This window comes from Eurosta solidaginis, chromosome 3 (assembly GCF_040869045.1).
Source record: "Eurosta solidaginis isolate ZX-2024a chromosome 3, ASM4086904v1, whole genome shotgun sequence".
NCBI lineage: Eukaryota > Metazoa > Arthropoda > Insecta > Diptera > Tephritidae > Eurosta > Eurosta solidaginis.
In genome coordinates, this window is record NC_090321.1 from 1,862,268 (window position 1) to 1,887,183 (window position 24,916).

General features: G+C 37.7%; 1 protein-coding gene and 1 pseudogene across 11 annotated transcripts in view; both read left to right on the forward strand.

Annotated features, from left to right (window-relative positions):
* The window catches only part of LOC137243075 (uncharacterized), a 160,643-nt gene that overhangs the window by 74,064 nt on the left and 61,663 nt on the right, over positions 1 to 24,916 (forward strand). The gene's annotated exons all lie outside the window — the stretch shown is intronic.
* On the forward strand, positions 22,092 to 23,427 carry LOC137244004 (protein Loquacious-like; annotated as a pseudogene).

The following is a 24,916-nucleotide window of genomic DNA, read 5'->3' on the forward strand; positions in this document are numbered from 1 at the left end:
GCGCAAATAAATAAATTAATACAAGGCGCCATATATGTACCTCTCTTTACGTTTATGCTGAGCTTTTCTTCCGATTTCCGTCGTGCTCCTTTTCATATCTCCTACAAATCTGCTGGACGAGAACTATGTACATGTTTTACGCCAACACCGAACGGTATCTGCAGTGCAGATGAGTTTTCACTGAGAAGCTTTTCATGGCATAAATACACTCGGAATGTTTGCAGCACGGCAGTCGGCCGATTTTTCCAGATATAAAAATAATAATAATAAAGTAAAATTAGATTCAAATATCATTCTTATGTCTGAGTAAAGGAGTTACTTGTCTTTAAGTATTTACCACATTGCAAATTTGAAAATCGAGAACAAGATATAGAAAGCATTGAGAAAAGCACAAACACTGGGCCCATATCGTGTTATACGATCACGTATCGAAAACTAATTTTTACGCAAACGATAAATATGAATCAGTCAACCTTGTCGTAAAAATGATAATACATTATGAATCTAATAAGTATTTGTAGCCGCTATTTCACATATTACCTCAATCCCAATCATCATTCCAGTGCTATTGCGATTTAAAAAATTGAATTCGATCACGGATCGTATAACACGATACGGGCCCTGCTTTTACAGGGTTACGATTTTGTTTTTTAAATTTTTGGACATGTTTTTAATATTCGTTTACTCCATACACTTCAGTGTCCAACTTTCACACTTTATGACCAACTTTACAATTTAATTCAAATGCTTGTGATTAATTAAAGTAAAAATTTCAAAAGAAATCCATTTGCATTCCAAAAACTAAGTAAATTTAAATCGTTCCTAAACATAATTTCTTCGCACCCTTTTTGACTTCCACCACGCTTGGTTAACCTATTTGTCTAACAGCAAAATCTTGATAAGTAAATATAAAAGTACTTTTGAATGGTTTAATACATTCACAAACATACGTGCGTATATGTACATATGTATGTATGTATATGTGCATGCAAGTTTACGTTAAGGCACAGACGTTTTTTTGTCGATGCGCTTAAAACAAGTTTTCGAAAATTTCTGTTATCCATCAAAACTTTTGATTCAAATGCAATGGTGGACGGGTGGTGAGCGAGTCCGCGACCGAGTGATTACGGCATGTGTGCATTTTATAAATACACGCACACATTCAAAACCAAAGGATATACGAGCTATTGAGCCAACTGCGCGAGGATTAACTTTGACTGGTTTATATTTTTGTTGTTGGGCCTGGTGGAAATTAATACACATGTGCATATATGTACATATGTATGTATGTAAGTTCATTCTGTTTTCATGTGTTTGTGCGCAAATGGAATTTGTGTGTGGTACGTGCTCTTTTCTTTGCGCAATGTTTTTGTGGTCATGTGCACTTCTTGGTAGCATTGCCTACCAGCCCAAGCCACTTTTGTTTGTTGTTTTTATGTCAATTATGGAAAAAATTATTATGTTTCATTTTCAAATTCTATAATCTATTTCATATGCGTTTGTTGTAAAAAGTAATAATACTTCCCTTCTACCGTAATAATTTCTTTGTTGCATGTGTTTATACATATACAGTGGTGGTCACCTAAATAGCATACTTTAATTTTTAGACAGCATTCACAACTGCTCCAAATGAAATTTAGTATTTAAAAAAATCCACAGCAATTCAATGAACTTAAAAAATTGACACCAAAAATTTTAACTTTTTACTAAGAATTTTTCGATTTTTATCGAAAACGGTCATTCATTGTATGGGAGAAAATGAGTAATGTTTGGAACGATTTTCCGTCATCTCAATTCAAATTTAATTATGGTAACATTTATCTGACCCATATGGTATGTACATACATATGTATTTATGTATGTGTTGTTATTGGACAAAATGGAAAATACTTGTTCCCGTAATGCAGTTACTCGAATTTTCAAATATTTAAATTCTACTCAGCTGTCGTAATTATCCTAGTTGGAGTGTGCCCTCTATGTTGTATGTATGTATGTACATACAATTGCTTCTAGCTCGTTTTTTCTTTACACTTAATTTGTTAATGATAATTATAAACTAAATGCCGCTCGCCACAAATACCACAGGCAGACACAGAATGGAACATTTTAGGCGCGTTGGGACGCTGGCTACATTGCGGCAGGTGTAACGATCTCTCTGAGGATAGGAAGTTTTAATTGCCGAATAGGCAGACAGTTAATTTCTCAAAGTAAACCTTCCAATAGCACTAGAGAAATCATTTATTTTACTAACGACAGTTTTCTCGTGTAAACTTTAAAATGATATGCTCGACAAATACAAAATTTGTTCACAAAAAATGTTTTTTAGGGCATAAAAACTATAAAGTTTACATGAGAAAACATCAAAAATGTCCCTAGTTTTCTAGGCTGTAGCGCCCTTATCCATTCGAATAACATACCCCAATCAGGGTAGCCTCGGGTCTTTCTTTTATTGCACTATTTTCAATAAGAATTGTATCTTTTAGCTATTGGACTCTAAGAAACTGGAGGCGAGGCAAAATACGAACATATTATCCCACACAAGGGGAAGGCCATAAATCATCTGAGCACCTTTGTCTTGAATGCTACGACAGCCATTCCATTTTCTCTCGACAGCGTCCATGATTCCGAGCCATGCATCAGGGCAGGCAAGACTTACAGATCATAATTTCTGTTCGTCAAGCGGAGACTTTAGTTTTCAATTGCCTAGTCAGTCCAAACTTAGTGTTGTCCTCATTCATCGCTTAACTAACTTTTCGCCTTTTATCAAAGCTAGTCGAAACTTGCGGAGCGTTTTTTAATGCCAATAACATCAATATCATTATCATAAGCGATTAATTGGACGCTCTTATAGTAGATTTGAAGGTTTCAAATGGCTGATGATGTTGCTCAACTTCGTTTAGCAAAGCCGTATAAGCTTTGTAGGAACTTTAATTTAAACATGGCAGCATACACGCAACTACTTTTCGCATTGTCTAAGGCTGTGTTGAAGTCAACAACAGAAAAACTCAGCCTGAGTCTTTTCCAGGTAAAGCGATTGTGAAAGTCCTGGTCGATAGTAGATTTAACAGGTCTGATGCCACACTAGTAAGGTCCAATCAGTTCGCTGACTTGGAGTTAAATTTTTCGCCAAATATGCTTGAAGGAACCTTATTTGCGATATCAAGTAAGCAGTTATTAGTGCGATTAACATGATCGAACTCCAATCTGCGCTCTTTCAACCTTATCTTAAATAGGTGCATGATGATGATACATGCTCTTCATCAGACGTGGCGTAGTCGGTCTGGTTGGTATACTATTTGGTCTCGTTGTTGCTGTAGCAGAGCTGACGTCGTTGTGTTTTCATCTTGTCAACTTTTGCAAAAAAAAAAGGAAAAATTGGACCAATGTACTTTGTATCGGGATGAGAAAAGTACCGCAAGATTTTACGTTCGTACAAATTGTAATTATTATTTCTTTTTTTTATATTTCGAAGGCCATATTCAAGGTAAAAGTGGCCACTTTGAGCTACTGAAAAGGAATTCTTTATACAATTTTTTTTTTTAAAGAAAGAATAAATTCATAAAAAAAATTGCCTTACCCAATTATATAATTAGAAACGATTCTTAACTAAAATGTTTCGCATTACGAATGAACTAATCTAGTTATTGACAACATTTTTAAACGACTGCAAATATTTTTAATTTGAAATTACACGCATTTAAAAAATCCCATGTGGCCAAAAGATGTGTTGGCTTTATTGTCCAAATACAAATTCGAACACAACCATCGTACGCCAGGGGGATTTTTCGATACCCTTTCAACTTTTATAACCTGCTTGCTTTTTTTCACTACAATTTTTCTGTTGCGTTAACATAATTAATTTATGTAATATTTCATTAATCATACAATCACATCTAATCTAATTCCCCAGTGCCTTGCAAACAACCCTCACATTTGTCCACCCAACCACTCGATCGTGGAATATGAGCAGTTATTTTATTCTTCGTATTTTTTTTCTTACAGTTAAAATCTCATAATTTCACTAAATCTTCATCTATGAGGAGTAGAAGCTGTAACTATGCAACGCCGAACAGTGATTCAAAAGCGGAAAAATTATATATGAAAGAATTGTAAAATCTTATCTTCCATATTTTTCATGAATAGCTACACGGTTAAACGTTTGAGCCTTAATCTGAAACTTTTTTGTACCACATACATATGTATATGAACAAGCCTCGGCCGCCGTGGTGTGGTGGTAGCGTGCTCCGCCTATCACACCGAAGATCCTGGGCGCAATCACCAGGCAAAGCAGCATCAAAAATGTAGAAACAAGGTTTCTAAGCGGGGTCGCGCCTCGGCAGTGATTTGGCAAGCACTCCGAGTGTATTTCTGCCATGAAAAGCTTCTCACTGAAAACTCATCTGTCGATCAGAGTCGATGTAAAACATGTAGATCCTATCCCGCCAATTTGTAGGTAAAATTAAAAAGGAGCACGACGCGAATTGGAAGAAAAGCTCGGCCTTAGTCTCTTCGGTCAGAAGTCCCCGCAATTTGGCAGGCCTGTAAACTGTTCTTGGCCAGGAGCATAACTGGCAAAGTGTCTATCCTTTCTGACAGTCAAGCAGCAATTAAGGCGATATCTGCACCATACACTAGTTCAAAGCTGGTAGGGTCATGCAAACAAATCTCTTATAGCCAGTGTCGATGTAGGTATACCCCTGAGGGTGGCCAAGGGAGTTATTCGAGATTTTTATGTGAACAAAGCCCGACAAAAATTGAAGAGCACCGCGGGTTGTGCGATTTCAAAAGCCATTTGGCCGGACTACAACGAAAGGAAAACGAGGTATCTGCTGCGGAGATTCAGGGCTGACACCTATAGACTTAGAGCGGTCCGCACTGGTCACTGGGCTTTAGGCACGCATGTGGAAAAGATGGGTATTACGCACAATTAACACTGCAGAAGTTTTAAGGAAATAGATGAAAAAGAGACTGTCGAGCATTTTCTGTGTAAATGCCCGGCTCTGGCTAGAACCTGTTTAAGATCATTCAGCAGCCTTTTTATGGAAGATCTAGGAAGATTAGCGGAAATAGGGATTGACAACATTCTTGATTTTATAAACAACTCAGGTTGGTTGTAAAACATATCCATGTAGTACTCAGTAGGTTCAGACGAGTTTTATGGCATCAAAACGGCTTTTCATTAGCTACTTGGGCGACCATGGTTGCAGCCATTACACCTACCTACCTAAGTCTCTTCGAAGGTTATCGCGCCTAACATTTATTTATTTATTTTTATTTTCAAATATAAGTTATATCGATCTTTCTGAAAATGAGTGCAAAGAACTGGGTTTCAATTTGAAACTAGAGAGGTCTACGCTTGGAGTTAAAAACAAAATTGTGAGTGGTGACCTGATTCAAACCGACGTGCCACATATTCTAGGACCTTGTTCTACCTACTAAGTTATCGCGTCTTTCTAAGAAAGCATATCATAACACCTTATATATATAAAAATATGTTCGAAAAAGAATCTATGACTTGCAGCACTTTTCACAAATGAAATTTCTTCTTTCTAAATTTTCTGCACCACGTTGGGGTTCGCTTTAAAACCAAATGCGTATACAACTTTCTATTTTTAGATTCATGAAACTTTTTGGGTTTGTTTCAAATCTGGAACTGACTATAGTTGCTTTTTTTAAATGTTAAATAATTTTGGTTTTGTTCTGAAACAATTTTAAGATCTTAGACTCATTGTTTAAATAAGCTTCAAGTTGAAATGGAATAAAATTATGAAACCCAGTAGTAAATTGAGAGGCTTCAAATTTGGTATAAACAAGTTTAAAAATTTGTTTAAACTGATGAATGGTTTAAAATTTAGGCTCGAATTTCTAACCGTGTAATTGAGTGGGTGTCTCGTAGAAGTTATACCGATTTCACTGTTTGAAATTGTGACGAATATTAGTATCACTAAGTGATACTCACATCACTAAGGTTATTAAATATAGGCACAACAACAATAAAGCAAGTTGCCACTCCTGTGTACAAATCAATCATCATTTACTCACATACATACAAGGCAACGGAGAGATACGCACAAACACATGTAATCCTCAGCCGAAATAGTACTCACATATACACACGCAATTGGTTAAAAACTACAAGTATACCTATATATGGCTGGTAACCAAGCATGAAGTTCGAGAAATTACTAGACCTTAGTAGAAATATGCGAATGAAGCAACGGAGAGTATAAAAGCAGCTCAAGCTGAGTAGTCAGGAATCAGTATGCTTTGCCATTGAGCGAATAATTTTAACAATATTTTATGATTTCTTATTTTCGTATAAACAGGGTCTTCAAGAGAATTAAAAATATGTTTGGTATTTTTTTTTTGACTGAGATTGGATTTTAAAGGCCCTACAAAAAAGTTTTGCATTACTACAAGCCAAGTGCAATGTTTTTATATTTCTTATACTCTTTGTTTTTGTGTTACGAACTGTTTTCATACCAATTTTATGCGTCGGCTGGACTTAAAAAAAATTACTTTTGGTGATGAGCGATCTCGCTATTTTGGATTTTTTTTAAACAAGTTTCAAATTCAGTACAGCCTAACCCACTGTGCGCTGTTACAATACATTTTATTCGTCACACGTTTTTCATTGTTCGTATCATCGTATTATCCATACTCTTTGCCATCAAACAATTAATGTTGCTTATGCTATTCTGGAGTTTTATTCTCTGTTTATTCTTTTATTTTGCCATCAACGAAATATCTTGCCAAATTATTAGAATTCACTGCTGTGTATGTTATACTTTTTTTGCCAAATGGGAGTAGAAAAAATCGATTTTTTTTTATATCCCGTCTGCGCGGTCGTTTGATAGTTCAACATTATGGTCGTTTCATAATGAAGTTTTCTATATTTTCAGAGTATATTGCATGTATTTTTGTGGAGAACGGCAGATCGAACGACACTAGCGCCATCTGACATGCAAAAGTTGACAATCTTCAATTTTTGTGTAGCAAAAGAAGAAGAAAGCATGAGAAGAAAAATTCGACATTTCTTTTGGCTATTAGTGCTTTCACACTTTGCAAGCGAAATTATTTTTCTCACTCTTTGGTACTTTTCCAACGTGGTTCACAATTAAAAACTGAATTTTAACAAAAGAATAGGAGACAAAATATGTTAGCAAGCATTTTTCTTGCATCGTTAGAATGTTCATAACAGTGCCTCGCGAAATTTTGCATGTGAATGGACAAGTCGAAAAAGTTTCATCTGATAAGTCTGAAGTGCTTTATATTCATAAATGGAACACTTCCATAATTGCGACGATGTTATTGTCATCCGTATGATTGCGTTGAACGTACATCTATTAAAAAGTTCATTGTGACGCGGCCATTAAGAGTTGAACTGAAGTCTTGTAGGATGCATATCATAGTACACCCCCATAGGTCTGCCACTATGCATGAGAATTCTTATACCCGTTGTGGCAGAGACAACCTTCTTCTATAAACATTATGGGCCCTTTTAACGTAGGCATGGCGTCAAGTGAAACTAAAGACCCTGAGAAAATTCACACCCTTGCTGTTATGGGCTTTTTTATACTTTTTTCAGAATGGCGTCCACGAACAAGGTCCACCATTTCTTGCATTATTCGCAGTGGCGTTAAGCAACAAATTATACGCCCCAAACTGAAACTCCATTTTCTTACAAAAAAATCACAAATTAAACTTTAAAATAATAATTTAAGCCAGTAAATAAATTTTACCAAGTTAGTGAATAGCAGATTGTGAAAATTATTGTTAAGCTTAGTTACTGCCGTCGAATGTAGTTAAAAATTAATGAATCGTGCTACAGATGTAGTAAAGATTTGTAGTTTTATCTATTTTTTTGTTAATGTATACGAGCCGGACCCGTGCGCATTTTGCGCAACCAATATAAAAGTCTCTTATCAAATATCAACAAAAATCAGCTGTTTTACCAATCAATTGAAACTTACAGCAGCTTACAGCTTGCGCTGCTATCTGGTGTATGGTAGCAACTGCCGGTAATGCAGTGCAAATATTCACAATAGTGCCATAGTACAAATAGATTTCTTTGTGTGCTCACAATCGTTTATTTTTAACAAATTATTTTAATAAAATATAGCTAAACAAAAGCACTACCACCAAAATTTCCCAAAGCTCGTTAATAGGCCGAATCTCCATCTTTACAATCAAAACTTTATTTATAGATTTGGATTCCGAATAAGAGCGAAAAAGGGACCCGTACACAAAAACAGCAATTAGAAATAATATATATGATAAATACAATTTAAGGAAGCTATACTTTTTGTAGTAAAGTAGGTAATATGAATGTAATTGAAAGGGAGATCTTTTTGCCATTTTTACGGAATTTTTCCACTTATCGAATTAAAGGGAACGCAGCAAAATAGTTGAAAGTAAATAATTTCTTTTTTGAAAAACACTTGTACAAATAGGTGCTTAAATACTTTCATATAAATAAACAACGGAAGAGCTTTTAATTAATTTAATGCAGCCATCCAGAAATTACGCAAGGATTTTCAAAGGATCTTTATGTGCTAAAAGGATTTGAAGAAGTTGAAAATATAGTCAGATAAATAACGATTTAAAAACTTAATTAGTAGTGTCCAGAAATGGTCAAAGAAGACCGTAAAGGTCGCGACATTATAAAATGGATTAATTATGGGAAACTCATTTTCATATTGTGACGAATATTAGTATCACTAAGCACAACAACAATAAAGGAAGCTGCCACTCTTGTGTACAACAAATCAATCATCATTTACCCACATACATACAAGACAACGAAGAGATAACTCACACACAGATGTAGTCATCAGCCGAAGTGTTACTTACACACACCCACGCATATGGCTATAAGAGAAACATAAACTGCAAATAGGCATACATATATGTAGGTAGCTCAATTATCAAGCAGGAGATACATAAGTTTTAGAAAGCGACTGGACTTCAGTAAAAATATGCGAATGAAGCAACGGAGAGTATAAAAGCAGTGCAAGCTGAGAAATCAGTAATCAGTTTGATTTAAACACTCAATTAGTTGTGAAGTAAGAGTTATTGTGAAGTACACTCAAAGTAGTCTAATAAAGTCCTTTTTCCATTTAGCGATTCGAAAGTTTGCAGAAGGTGTAAAATAAGCGGAGTTTCACTAAATTCGTTACAATATCATACACTGTAAAATTTTCCCACTAATCTCAATAAAACCATCAGATCTAAATTTAAAATTGCATCTTTTGATACTGCGATCAAAGGAAAAATACTTCTTAACCCATTTTGATTTATGAGCATTTTAAAATGTTATGGTCGCGACATGATGGTTAGTTGTTTTTGTTGTGTATATTGGGCGATAACTCCCCAACGGGTAGTTGCATACAAACGAACGAAATGCATCCTATTTTGATTGTCTGAACAGCTCCTTTCGTGTGATACCCATATTGAAGTAAAATACTTTGAGCTGAGCTTACGTCTTCGTCACAATATCCAAATGCAAAAAATTGTTAAGTTATAATATAATGTAAACGTGTTTAGATAGTGCCAGATGGAATTTGTTTATTACATCGAATGAAGACTTCCATATGCTCTTACAGACGATATGATTTACAGCATGCGAAATGTCAAACCATGGCAGCACTGTCTTCTCGTTCTTTAATTTGCGTTTTTAAATCTAAATCAATCGTACCTTTTATTCGTCTTTTTTTATTCGTGTTTGTTAGGCAACCTTTCACAAAGGATTAGGTGTATGAAATCAAATTTGCAACCGGATGCTGCTCTGCTATTTACAATAACAGTACATTTTTATTGCGTGAGTGTTCGTGTATGCGTATTAGGATTTTTATTACAATTTTCATTGCGCTGCATTTCTAAGTACTCGTGTGTTTTTTTATAGCTTTCTCTTCGATGTTTTATTAAAATTTTTTTTGTGTTTCGCCTGGCGTCTGCTTTTAAGTCCTTTACTACGCACTTTATTTACTTAGCTTTTTTCATTTCCATTAATTTAATTTTATTTGCCCTTGTGTACAAGCTGCATACATACATACATACATACAAACCTTTTTATGTACATACATATGTAAGTTAGGTTCGGGGACCCCTCGTTTATTATGTTTCCTGTTTTACTTATTTATTTCCAATTCACTTTCGCCCTTGTGTTCGTAAGTATTGCTTAGCATACTGACATTTCGTATTTTAATGCTTAAATATGTATAGTCCGTTTTATAATGATCAGTTCAATAACAACTCCAGCGAATAATACTCCATTATTTGAACCTGCTATCTAATGTTTGTTTATGATATTGCTTAGTTAAATAAGAAAGGTTTTATAGTTCATAATTCGTAAATAAATCTCCTTTGTTCCGTAATTTCGGTAAATATATACTCCTGGAACATACACTTCGTTCCCCTTATTCTGACCGGCCCCAACCAACACTTTCGAAACTGCGTTTTTTACAGATTTCTAAATGGTATAATGGTTTGACTTATAGCTGATTTATACGTTAAACATTCACATGAAGGTATGTATGTAAGTCCGCAAAAGATCAGTGGATGAGATAAATTTGACGAGCAATTCAAGAGATTTAGTGTCAATAAAAAAGAAGGCGGCCACCGTGGTGTGATGGTAACGTGCTCCGCCTACCACACCGTATGCCCTGGGTTCACACCCCGGGCAAAGCAACATCAAAATTTTAGAAATAAGGTTTTTCAATTAGAAGAAAATTTTTCTAAGCGGGGTCGCCCCTCGGCAGTGTGTGGCAAGCGCTCCGGGTGTATTTCTGCCATGAAAAGCTCTCAGTGAAAACTCATCTGCCTTGCAGATGCCGTTCATGTAGGTGTCATCCGGCCAATTTGTAGGGAAAATCAAGAGGAGCACGACGCAAATTGGAAGAGAGGCTCGGCTTTAAATCTCTTCGGAGGTTATCGCGCCTTACATTTATTTTGTATTTTATTTATTTATGCCACATTCAAAAAGCCGCAACTGCATGTAGTGAACTTAAAAATAAAAATTTTTTTTGCTCAAATTTCATAACCGATCCTATAATTACGAAACGCAGTTTAGTATGTAATATCGTTGCCTGCTTTTGTGCGCCGAGTGTGGCTTGTGGCATAGTATCTGTTAGATTATCAAGGCACACACATTCACGCAGTTTTCGCAAACATTTTCTTCATGTCCTTTTTGACAACTCTTTCGTATTGCATTGTGCACATGCCTCGTTGCGAGTTTCTTTTGACGCTCTCATGCTCGCTTAAAAATTTAATATCCTTACTGAGGACATTGGCTCTTTGCAGACTTCTCTTCCTATACTTCGTTTCATTTCGTTTTCAACGTTTTTACTGCTGATTAATAATGTTTTACCTCCCTCTGTCTGTGTATTTGTTTGTCTGTCTATTCGTGTGATGATGATTACGATATTTTCTTTATGTATTTGTAGTTTTTTGTTATATATTCGCTGCCTCCTGCAGCTTGAGTTTTTGTGAGTCTCCTTCGTTTCAATTCTATGTTTCATGCTTACATCGTTCCCTCGTAGGGTTTCGGGTACTTCAGCAACTTTAGCTCGTTTTAGTTTACTCGCTGATTCCAGACACGTCAAAGCCTTTTAGGCAAATACTCTCGTAGTGAACTTTAAAGTACTGCGGGCGTTTAAACAAAAGAAATAATATAATAAAAAAAAAGAAGAATGCAACAGCAATCAAAATATATATATCACATTGAATAAACGAAAAGTGTAGAGCGAAATGTTTTTGCAACCAAAAGAAATTTCCCACTGTGCTCTGAAAAATTATTAAGTTTTCTACAAAAATAAAACCAAGCCAAAGATTCACGGAGTGTCGAGAACGTTTGTACGTGCCCTTGTTCAAGCACCAAATTTTGCGCATCAGAGAAAAGATTTAAATACTTGAGACAACTTGTCAAAAAAAATTATATACATACATATAATTGTGTAAAGAAAAATTAAATCGTTTTTAAACACATTCAAATGTTCCAGAAAAAAGGCTCATTCATGTCTCCTGCAATACTAGAGTTTTCCTAAAAAATGTGTTTTAGTATTTGAAAAATAATAATAAATTTGGCAAAAGCAACGTGCAACGAACATAACCTGCACTCCTTCAGTCACTCCGCGAAAACCCCAGCAACGGTCCCTTTAACACATTTCTAGTGCTCTGAAAAACACACAGTACTACTATAACGAATCCCACCTCGTACGAAAATGTTTTAAATTATTAAGAGATAATTCCGAAAATACAAATTTTTATATAAAAAAGTGGTTGATTGTGATACAAAATCAAAGAAATAATTTTTTCGTTGGAAAAAAGTGCAATAACCAACAACAAACTGCGCTACCAAACTCGGTAAACGCAGCCAACTAGAAACCGTTATTTCCTCTTTTTGTTTGTTTTATCGTTCACACGAAAACAACAACCCAAAGGCACACGACCCATCGTGTTGGAGTACACACTGATTCGAGCCAGAAATCGCTTTGCAATTGAGGATGTATGCAGTTTGATTTTAAACATGAATTAAAAGTGAGTTTTCTTCTATATTTCCGTATGCTTATTGTTTTTTCTTATGTGCTAGATTTTTAAGCTGATTTTTTTTCTACTGTTGTTGTATTTTTTGATTGTTTCTCAGATACATTGTTTAATAAAAAAATTTCATACAGCATATTTCCATAAATAATAAATGACTTCAATGAATCATCATATGTATGTAATTCAGCAACTGTTTCATGGGTATTGGATGGGACGGAAGGATTTCAACATGGTGTGAAAGATTTGGACCTAGTAAACTCCCAAACCTCTCTGGCTTGCCTTTCAAAAAAAAAAGTTTAGAATCTTTTATTGATGAAGAAATGTATTAAAAAATTATAAAATAAAATAAAAAATAAATCAGTTGCTCATTTAAAATTTAAATAAAATGAAATTTAAACCGAATAAAATGAAGAAAAAAAAAATTAGTAGTGAACTAAAAAGTATGTAGTTTGAATAGTTACTTAAACCGACCGATGTATAATGAAATTTTGCATACCATTTTAAGCAGAAAACGCTTTTACAAAAAACTTAACAGCCTTTACAAGTAATTTTTGGTAGGGGAAGATTTTGAGTTTAACGATCAGAATTAAATTACGAAATCAGAAGGAATGCAGGCAAGATTCTTTGAAGTTAATGATAATCCAGATTATATTCCATGTCTGTAACATTCTACAATTCTAGTGGGGTAATGCAGCAGCCTCCCATTGAGTGATCTTTTAATTTTTTTCAATTTCCTAGAATAGTTTTTTGTATTTTTTACGAGTTAAGAGCCAATTAATGGTGACTAATAACCATAAAACCATAACCAGATAAAACAGCTGATCGAACATACGTTATGGAAATCAACGTAATCGATTAGTGGTGCCATACATAACTCTAACGCCATAACCAAACCATAGCCAACCAATTGGTTTTTCGCCATATCCATAACCTAAAAATATTTGAGTTGGTGGATTTAATAACTTTACGTACATTTTATTCATTGTTTTGGATACGTTATGCTAAGAGACTTATTTTTTGTGGAATGTGTTTGTAATTTTTTGCGTTTTCTTCATTATTATGAAATTTTCACAATTTTTAGGTTAAGGCACCATTAATCGATCACATTGGAGATGGTTATGGATATGGGTATGGTTACGACTATGGCGTTAGGTTAAGGAAGTTTTATTAGCCCTTTAAATGATGAGATGCGAGATATTAATGAACAACTTATCATCGCTCAAAGTACCTTACAGTCATAAGTGTTAAATGTAGCGTTGTCAAATTTCCCGTATTGGCCGGGACATCCCGTATTTTTCACAAATTTTAAAGTGTCCCGCCGGGAAATGCTATGTCCCGGCACTTTCACAATATCAAAATTAATAAATTAAATCTGCTACGAAACATGGCCATATTTGCGGCTTCGATTGTATTCAGCTCATTAGCATATTGCATGCAACTCTGTAAAGAAGAAAAATTCATCCCTACTGTGGTTCTTAATATTGTCAATGTTTGACATTTCGCACACCTAAATATTCATTTTGCAAGGCAAGTGTTGTGTTTTAAAATAATATTTGGAAAATGAATCCATAGAATATTGAATTCGCATTAAACACAGTAAACGTATTAATTGTTACCCTGTTTCATAAAAATATTTGTTATAAATAAAAGAGTTTAAAAAGTTTAATTCTATCTAAAAACAAGTAAGGAAGGCTAAGTTCGGGTGTAACCGAACATTACATACTCAGCTGAGAGCTATGGAGACAAAATGAGGGAAAATCACCATGTAAGAAAATGAACCTTGGGTAACCCTGGAATGTGTTTGTATGACATGTGTATCAAATGAAAGGTATTAAAGAGTATTTTATGAGGGAGGGGGCCATAGTTCTATAGGTGGGCGCCATTTAGGGATATCGCCATAAAGGTGGACCAGGGGTGATTATAGAATTTGTTTGTACGATATGGGTATCAAATGAAAGGTGTTAATGAGTATTTTAAAAGGGAGTGAGCCTTAGTTCTACAGGTGGACGCCTTTTCGAGATATCGCCGTAAAGGTGGACCAGGGGTGACTCTAGAATGCGTTTGTACGATATGGGTATCAAACGAAAGGTGTTAATGAGTATTTTAAAAGAAAGTGGACCTCAGTTCTATAGGTGGACGCCTTTTCGAGATATCCCCATAAAGGTGGACCAGGGGTAACTCTAGAATTTGTTTGTACGATATGGGTATCAAATGAAAGGTGTTAATGAGTATTTTAAAAAGGAGTGGGCCTTAGTTCTATAGGTGGACGCCTTTTAGAAATATCGCCATAAAGGTGGACCAGGGGTGACTCTAGAATGCGTTTGTACAATATTGGTATCAAACGAAAGGTGTTAATGAGTATTTTAAAAGGGAGTGGGCCTTAGTTCTATAGGTGGACGCCTTTTCGAGATATCGCCATAAAGGTGGACCAGGGGTGACTCTAGAATGCGTTTGTACAATATTGGTATCAAACGAAAGGTGTTAATGAGTCTTTTTAAAAGGAAGTGGACCTCAGTTCTATAGGTGGACGCCTTTTCGAGATATCGCCATAAAGGTGGACCAGGGGTGACTCTAGAATGTGTTAGTACGATATGGATATCAAATGAAAGGTGTTAATGAGTATTTTAAAAGGGAGTGGGCCGTAGTTCTATAGGTGGACGCCTTTTCGACATATCGCCATAAAGGTGGACCAGGGGTGACTCTAGAATGCGGTTGTACAATATTGGTATCAAACGAAAGGTGTTAATGTGTATTTTAAAAGGGAGTGGACCTCAGTTCTATAGGTGGACGCCTTTTCGAGATATCACCATAAAGGTGGACCAGGGGTGACTCTAGAATTTGTTTGTACGATATGGGTATCAAATGAAAGGTCTTAATGATTATTTTAAAAGGGAGTGGGCCTTAGTTCTATAGGTGGACGCCTTTTCGAGATATCGCCATAAAGATGGACCAGGGGTGACTCTAGAATGCGTTTGTACAATATTGGTATCAAACGAAAGGTGATAATGAGTATTTTAAAAGGGGGTGGGCCTTAGTTCTATAGGTGGACGCCTTTCCAGATATCACCATAAAGGTGGACCACGGGTGACTCTATAATTTGTTTGTACGATGTGGGTATCAAATTAAAGGTAATAATGAGGGTTTTAAAAGGGAGTGGTGGTAGTTTTATATGTGAAGGCGTTTTCGAGATATCGACCAAAATGTGGACCAGGGTGACCCAGAACATCATCTGTCGGGTACCGCTAATTTATTTATATATGTAATACCACGAACAGTATTCCTGCCATGATTCCAAGGGCTTTTGATTTCGCCCTGCAGAACTTTTTCATTTTCTTCTACTGATTTTTGCTCAAGTTATCATGTTAACGGCCCAGCGGAAGGACAGACGGTCGACTGGGTATAAAAACTGGGCGTGGCTTCAACCGATTCCGCCCTTTTTCACAGAAAACAGTTATCGTCCTAGAATCTAAGGCCCTACCAAATTTCAAAAGGATTGGTAAATTTTTGTTCGACTTATGGCATTAAAAGTATCCTAGACAAATTAAATGAAAAAGGGCGGAGCCACGCCCATTTTGAAATTTTCTTTTATTTTTGTATTTTGTTGCACCATATCATTACTGGAGTTGAATGTTGACATAATTTACTTATATACTGTAAAGATATTAAATTTTTTGTTAAAATTTGACTTAAAATATTTTTTTAAGTGGGCGTGGTCGTTCTCCGTTTTTACTAATTTTTATTAAGCATACATATAGGAGTAACGTTCCTGCCAAATTTCATCATGATATCTTCAACGACTGCCAAATTACAGCTCGCAAAACTTAAATTACCTTATTTTAAAAGTGGGAATTTTCTATTCTGCGGCATAAGTTCAACTCACCTACCAAGTTTCATCGCTTTATCCGTCTTTGGTAATGAATTATCGCACTTTTTGTGTTTTTCGAAATTTTCGTTATCGAAAAAGTGGGCGTGGTTATAGTCCGATTTCGTTCATTTTAAATAGCGATCTGAGATGAGTGCCCAGGAACCTACATACCAAATTTCATCAAGATACCTCAAAATATAATCAAGATATCGTGTTAACGGACGGACAGGCGGACATGGCTCAATCAAATTTCTTTTCGATACTGATGATTTTGATATATGGAAGTCTATATCTATCTCGATTCTTTTATACCTGTACAACCAACCGTTATCCAATCAAAGTTATTATACTCTGTGAGCTCTGCTCAACTGAGTATAATCATTTCGCCACATGAGCAACCCATACAAATATATAGGTGTTTCTATTTTCCAAATGTCCCCGGAAATTTTTAAAAATCCCGGGAATTTGGCTCAAATTTGAGGTTTGTCCCGGGAACCCGAAATAAAAATCTGGCAACCCTAGTTAGAGTGATACTTGTTGCTCATTACGTGCTGATGCTATAAAAGCTATGAAAGTTGATAAATACATCTGACTACAATTCGGGATGTCTTAGAACAGAAAGACTTGGTTAGAAAGATACAGGGACGATCAAAGAAAATGTACTCCCTAAAATAGCCTTATATGTTACTTTTTGGCGTGATATCCAAGATATGATTCAACCATTAATGCCCAGTTTTTCAGTGCGAGTTTAAACTACAGTTAAAGTTGACTAGAGCTTAACCCTGCCACTTCGGCGGCTTAAGCTGAGATGAGCAGAAGAATTTTATGTTATCCAACAAAGTGTCAAGGTTAAACTCTAGTCAACTTTAACTGTAGTTTAAACGCGCACTGAAAAACCGGGCCCAAATCTGTTGAAAGTGCTGCGATCATCGCACGATCTGCTGCTTATTATACTCTGACTTCTCTGCTATCATTTGTAAAACAAAAAACAAAAAAGATACGCTCGATACATACGAAGAGGCTGCTAAAAGTTTTTAGATACCAGTTACTATGAGTCTGTACGAGTTCGATCAGCAAACATTTGCTTGCATCCCCTTGGCTCTCAAACATCGGCAGTACAAGTGTCAACTAGAGACAAATTCCGCACGAAAGCTTTTCTTCCTGTTATTGATGAATCAATAAGTGCACTTGGAGACTAAATTGCCTCTTGCAAGCTAGGTTTTATATGATTAAATTTCATTGGTGAACTGGGCTAAAAAGCTTGTGGAAACATATCCGAGAGATTTGGAAGACTCTTTGGGAATCTAGTTGATCCAAATAAAACATTTTGCAAACCTCCACACAAAAGGGGAAAAAGGAATCAACTGAGCGTTTATTGTTCTCTTTCATCCAATAAAACAATCTGAAGTGAACATTTGCGAACTCAGAGATTGTTTTACGTTTATACTTGTCAACGATGGCAACAAATTGCACAAGTGATCGTTCTTCAAAATGAAGTTAACCTAAAAATTTACTTTGTACATGTATGGGGAAAAGCGGCTAAATCCTTCTGAGCTCCGCTAGAAAAGTACTGCATGAGCTAGATTTTGAAGATATGTACATATTAACAAAATATTTTCGTTCAAAAAAGCATTTATTACTGAATCACTTGTATTGTAATGTTAACAGGATGACAATAAAAACTAAGATGTCCTTCGCAAAGAATTTTATTTTTGATGAACATCTTCCCAAAAAGCCACAAGCTCTGCCAGGAGCCTCCACATTCTTAGTCCGCCTGAAGGAAAGGTCCCATGTTCTAGTCCTTTTTGAAACTAACAATGCATTATTTATAAGTTTTTATTTTTTTCTTGACGAATTATTCTGGGAGTTTTTGTTGTTGTTTGGTTAGAAACTTGAAGGGCAATTTATTTTTTGTTGGCAACATCATTCACCGAACAATTTTAGTGGCTCTCATTTATTCGGATATGTTCTATTTTTATTTAAGACTCTCACACACTGCTCACAATTTAGTGTTACCGCGTTTCGTTTCCGCTGATGTTACATTTTCGTTGTTCGCATATCCTTTGCTGCTATTCGCTTTCCCAGCCAGCATTTTTTGAAAATTTTGATCAAAAAATATTCAAATATCATACCCTATGTTTTGCGGGGCAGTGGACCCGTTGAAGTCGGGCGTGTGCGTTGCAAATAAAAGAAATAAAACACCGAATTAGTATCAAAACAATAACAATTTTATTCACTATATTAAAAGGGACACTCTTTGCTTTGTTTATTGCAAGGGGTTTAACAAATTCAAATTAATTCAAATCCACAGGGCCTGTGCCCATTAAAATTTAGGCAAGTGATTAATTGGAAATTTAGATTCAATAACAATCGCAAATATTAAATTGTAAGAATTAATTACAGCACACTTTACTATGCACTTGGCAAATTCACATGTAGGAAAATTAGTTATCTCAAATATTATTTATAATGAAAAGCGCAAAAAAATGAAAAATGGTTAGTTTGGATAACTCACCTTGGGCTAGCTGCTGGCTCTTAGACGTTCCAAAATAGAAAGAAAGTTCAAAACCGCGAACAAGTCCGCGGCACCTGCCGATAGCTAACTTTCGTTGAGTTTTTCCCCTTCAAAGTTAGCTCTCGGCTGGTGTTAGCCGTTACCGGTAATAATAATAAGTAAATAACTAATGTGCGTGTTAGGGTGGTCCGAAATATTTAGGCTGATGGCCTAAACATGCCGGCCCCCTTGCGGCGAGCAACTTGAAACTCGGTGAGTACGCCAGCAACCTTCCCAAGGCGGGGTAAACTAAATAAATTTAAAATATGATACGTATGTATAGTAGGATCGTAAGTACGATCTCCGGCGGACATCCGTGCTCGCAGTACTGCAGCCTCGCTGAACTGTGGATGAAAAAGAAAAGCGTTAGTATTCAAGTACGTGGGGTTGCTTGGTTTTAAAATGCACCTTGTGGTATAGTTTACGGTTTTATAGTGGGTGGGCTCCGGACACGACGAGGCCGAATATTGTGGCTTGGGTGAGGAGCCCACCGACAGTCGACGCGGGTGTGCCGCCGACCATAATATTGGCGTAGACGTCGGCGCCCAAAGTGAGCAACACTGGCGACGATCGGTAAAACGTCGGGTCGGCCAGCTTCATGAACTGGAATGGGGCCGCTACCGACGGGTCCAGATTTGCCGTGGGGTTTAACCTGGCATAGTTTGATATTACGGTGGCTTGGGTCGTGATCTTTCCCGCTACCCCATACTTTCCTCGAAGAACGATGGTGCACCTCGACAGACGTGCGGTATTGTTACGCTCCAGGTGTAGATCCTTGCACAAATTGGCATCGATAATGCTGGTGGGAGCGCAGGCATCTAACAGGGCGCGTACCAGGTGTAAACGGCCTCCTGCCTCAATTCGGACTATGGCTGTCGGCGCGATGGCGATCAATGCTCGAGTTATAGTCGGTGCCGTTAAATTATCCCGGAGTCGACCACTTCTGAAGCCGGCTGGGGTTGTTGCTTGGCGCGCGAGGGTGGTGGTGGTACCCTCCTTGCGTGGTGGATACGGGGCCGCTCTGCCAGTAGAGAGTCGGGTCGAGCGGAACGGACGCGGCTCCGCGCCGCCCCGGCGCCCACTGGCATTGCGGTGCGATGGGCGGAAAGGACGGGTCTCCGCGCCATCCCCGTGTTCCATGTGTCGCTGATTGCTTTTCTGCTTCTCATGCTGAAGCAGCGGTCGGAAGGATCGTGCTTCTCCACTGGCCGTTGGGGCGATGGCTAAGGCGGCTGCACCTCTCGTGCACTCTTCCATCTCCTTCTCCTCCTCTTCTACCTGTTGGGCCCACGATCGTGTGTCCTCGGTGAGGTTGATCGATAGCACCTCGTCGCTTTCGTCGTCGTCGCGCTCTTCGCAAGGGATCGGGCGTGGCCGTGCTTGCTCATCCTCCATGTGAAGCGTAGTGTGGTGTGGTTCACGGCAGCGGTGGCAACGGTCGTTGCTAGGGCATATCTCTAACCGATGGAACGGCGATAGGCAATTGGGGCAGTGCCGGTGGATCAGGACGGCCCGGAGGCGTTCTTCTGCCGACATTCCCCTGTACCGCGGGCATAGTCGTATGCCGTGGTTCTTCTGGCACAACCGGCAGGAGACGGTGAAGGAGTCAACGCGTTGCTCCGTCTTGGTGCGTTTGACCGAGAAACCCGTCATTCTGGAACGGGAACTTGTTATTAATTGTTTTGCATTTTAAGGGAGTTGGGTGGCGTATGGGCGGAGAGTAGAGGCTTAATTGGTCGAGCTTGTGGTTGGCGTACTCGGGCTAAAAGGGTTGTGTGGAACGAATAATCTTATTAAGTTATTCTGTCGATGTAATGATGGGTTTGTAGTGGTTGAAACCACTGTTACATTTAATATAATTTTATTGAGATACGCCTAAAGGTATCTTTAATTTTGGTAAATATCCTCATCATAACGAAATTCTGATATTGAAAGCAGTAATTTTTTGGTGTTTGCCTAATACAGGCAATATGCGGTAATATACGCTACATTTGTGTAGCAGATGGTATCACGAGTTACCCGTGTATTTTCACGGCTCCTTGTAGTTGCCCTACAAAAATTTGGTCACAAAACTCACCCACGCCGATACAAATGTGGCTGTGAATATAACCTATGAATTCCGGTAAAATGACTAGTCAAATGACGTCGTGCATACAAATGTGCGACAAATGTAAAGAGGCCTTTACTCGCTGTCTGGGAACACTCTTTGTGTTGATTTGGGCCATCTTGTGTGAGAATCACAAATTGTGGTGTGTTTGTTGATTCCAACACAACCCTGGCGGGAGTAGCCTACGCTAACGAGTGTGGCAATTTGTAGAGCTGTCAGCGGTTCACTCTTCCAATCGTTGGAATGAGACCGCTGTGCGGTGCTGCCCATTGCAATGTAATGATACCTAATGGTCATGTCGTGAAAATATTTAGGGACAGCTCGCGACTGAGTCGTGACGCGACCTTAAATTTATATTTTGTTCTAAAAAGTTTAATTTCTCCCTTGTTTGTAACATCGAAAGCATAGATGACACTACTTTATTCCTGCTGGGATTTCAAGCTAAAAAAGGGACTGACGAAAGTCTGTCGAAACTTTAATACACAAAAAAGCAATTTTCGTCATGAACGCGAGACCACTATTGAGTGTGACATGTTTAAAATGTAAAACACAAACAAAATCATGCACAGATAAACCGCGAAAATTATTTCGGTCTCGAGTGGTTAACCCCCCTTTTTTCCAAGCAGGCTGATTTTGATTGTGTTTTTATGCCCAAATTTTCAAACTAAAAACTTTTCTCAAAAAAAGAAAGAAGCAAAAAGACGGCCGAATGTCAGGAAAACTATCGAAATACAACCTGGCGCGTGTGTTTTCAGTGAACCCAGGCTGTATCTTCAGGGTTTTCGTTAGTTGATTTTTTGTTCGGTTACTAACACCCGAGTTTGTTGGATCCCGCGGATCCAACTTGTGATCTCATGGGGTCGCGCGCAATGTGTTTACGGCGTAAGAAAAGACAAAAGCAAATGTCATCGAGTGGTACCCTTGTTTTGTTCATTCAAAAATGTCATTCATTCATGGAAATGAGTATAGAGACATTTTTGAATGAATTTTCATAATGAAAAAAACTGGTGCTGGGTAAGTATGCTATTATCGTTCCTTTTTTTATAATCTTATAAATTTTCTAATTTCTTATTCTTTTATTCTTTTTTTTTCTCATTTCAGATGGAAAAATACTTATGTGCTCTGGCACATAAATTCGCTTTTTCTCTACATCTCGTGGGGAAGGATTTTGTCTGCTCTCTATTTGAAGATAAATTTAATGCAAATTATAATCCATTTTCAAACAAAAATCAGTGCAAATCACTACTAACAAGAGTTCCCAAAAACTAAATAGTTCAAATATATAACAAAAGGGCAAAAAAAACAATGGGGTTTGCACCACGGCGTCAATATGATGGTATTGCACCAGCAATTCTTACCGGTATAGAGACTATAGCTAATGGTCATATGCAACAACAACCGAAGGTCGAGATAGCTACGCGTCCAAATACGTCTAAAAAGGAAACAATCGCTGACTTGACTGCTGCTACCAGCAAGTTGGCCATTGAGGAATCATTAAAATTGACCGATAGCAATGGTTTGGCGATGAAGACGCCGGTTTCTATTTTACAAGAATTATTGAGTCGTCGTGGTATAACACCAAATTATGAGTTGGTGCAACTCGAAGGCGCCATACATGAACCGACTTTTCGTTATCGGGTCGCATTTAATGACAAGGATGTTCCATTTACGGCCATGGGTGCTGGATGCTCCAAAAAAAGAGGCTAAACATTCAGCTGCCCGAGCACTAATTGATACGTTAACTGGTGTGCAGCTGCCCGAGCCAAGTGCTGGAGCAGGTGCTGGTGGAGCCTCTGGTGGCTCTGCAGGTGCTAGCAATGAAGGCAACGCAAATACAGCTGGAAATGGCGACGGAGGCGATAAAGTTGTTGGAAATCCAATGGGTTGGTTACAGGAGATGTGCATGTCACGCCGTTAGCCGCCACCAACTTATGAGACCGAAACTGAAGTTGGTTTGCCGCACGAGCGTGTATTTACGATTGCCTGTCGATTCTCAATTATCGTGGGGTGGGAAAGGGCAAAAGTAAGAAGATTGCTAAACGATTAGCTGCACACAAGATGTGGACACGGTTGCAAGAAAATCCATTAGATAGTAATCAAATATCTGAGGCTATGCGTGCCGATCTGGATGGTGATGTGAAAAACTTGTCATACCATGATCATTCTGTGGTATCGGGTAGATTAGCGGGTGAAAATATGGTTGGCAAAAAAAAACCTACGCTCATCAGGGTATGTTTTGGTCCGATTTGGGACCAGAGATCGGCTATGAAGGTATTGGTCTTGTTGATGCTTCTTTGCCCACAGTCGCTGCCTTCGCACTACCAACACCAACGCCTGATCGTCGTACAGATAATTTAAACATTATCGAAGGCGATGGCAAAAGCGGTGGCAGCGTCGGTAGCCCCAATACAGCGACCGTGGATCCGGAGGCACCAAAAGTTAAATGTGATCCGGAGGATGCAGACCATGATGGACGTGGTGTTATTTTTTATATGAAAGATGATAAAATAGTAGGCATTTTATTATGGAACCTCTTCAATCGTATTAGTTCGGCTCGAACAATTATTAATCAGAATAAGAAATTCGATGATTTAAATGAGGTTGCGAAGCTTTTCGAAATTCATGCGTAATTCCTTTCGGAAAGGTGGTTGTAAAAGAAGAAAACAGAAAAACTTGTCTAAAAGGACCCAAAATTGATTACGTAAAGTTGTTGTCGGACATTGCTAATGAGAATCAGTTTGAAGTTACTTATGTAGACATTGAGGAAAAGCCATTTACTGATCAATGTCAATGTTTGGTTCAACTATCCACTTTGCCGGTTGGTGTGTGCCATGGCTCTGGACCAACGCTCTGTACTGCTTAATCGTAAGCGATAGTTGGTTAGCAAAATTTCAGCTAGTTGAAAGGAAGTGGGCAGTTTGTAGGGAAAAATTCTTTGATGGGCAATTGTAGGGCAAGCAATTTTTGTAGGGCAAGGAACCGCCATATGAAAAGCAAGTTGCGTTGGGGACTGTATGCCTTTGCTACTGGAATAAAATATTTGGAAATCGCTCGTATATTTAAAATTACATTGCGGACAACAATATGCAGAATTATGAAAAGCGTTGCCGAATAAATTATGAAAACATTCGGTGATCAATATTTATATGCCAACTAGTGAGGAGGAGTTAGATGAGATTGGGGAAGCCTTTTACAGTGCGTCTAAAAAATGCCACCCGTAGCCTTGTAGTGCTCGGAGTATGTGAAGTGCCGGCTAAGCCCCAAGTCAATAGCAATTCTAGCGAATCCGAACATTCCGCAATCATATTGCAGGTGCTGGTTGATAGTAATATGTTATTCCGTAAAGTAAAATTGGACACAAACCAACCGTCACTATTTTTGGAGGAAACAAACGAAATTACAAACCTCTCCCCAAGATTAATTAAGAATCAACCAGTTTCGCGCTTCATTGTTACACCAGACACATATTATCCATTAAGAATGTCGCTTATGCACAAATATCATGATCCTGTTGAGCCGCACGAATACGACCTTAATGAAGCCGTCGACCATCTATTCATATTTAGAGACTGGGCTTTGCAACGACTTCTTGCACGATGGAGAATACTAAAATGTAATGGTGATATTGATCTAAGAATGATGGAAGAAGTTGTTCTTGCTTGTTGCGTTTTACACAACGTAATAGGAAGGAACGAAAAAACATTTAACGAACAATGGTCTAAAGGGCCACATTCAGATAACACTAAATATACAATGAGCAGTCGATTCAAACCAGTTTTGAATGAACTCCATGTAAAACCCAATTCTTGGAAAGCAGACGGTGCATCCAAAACACGCAAGTTGCTTG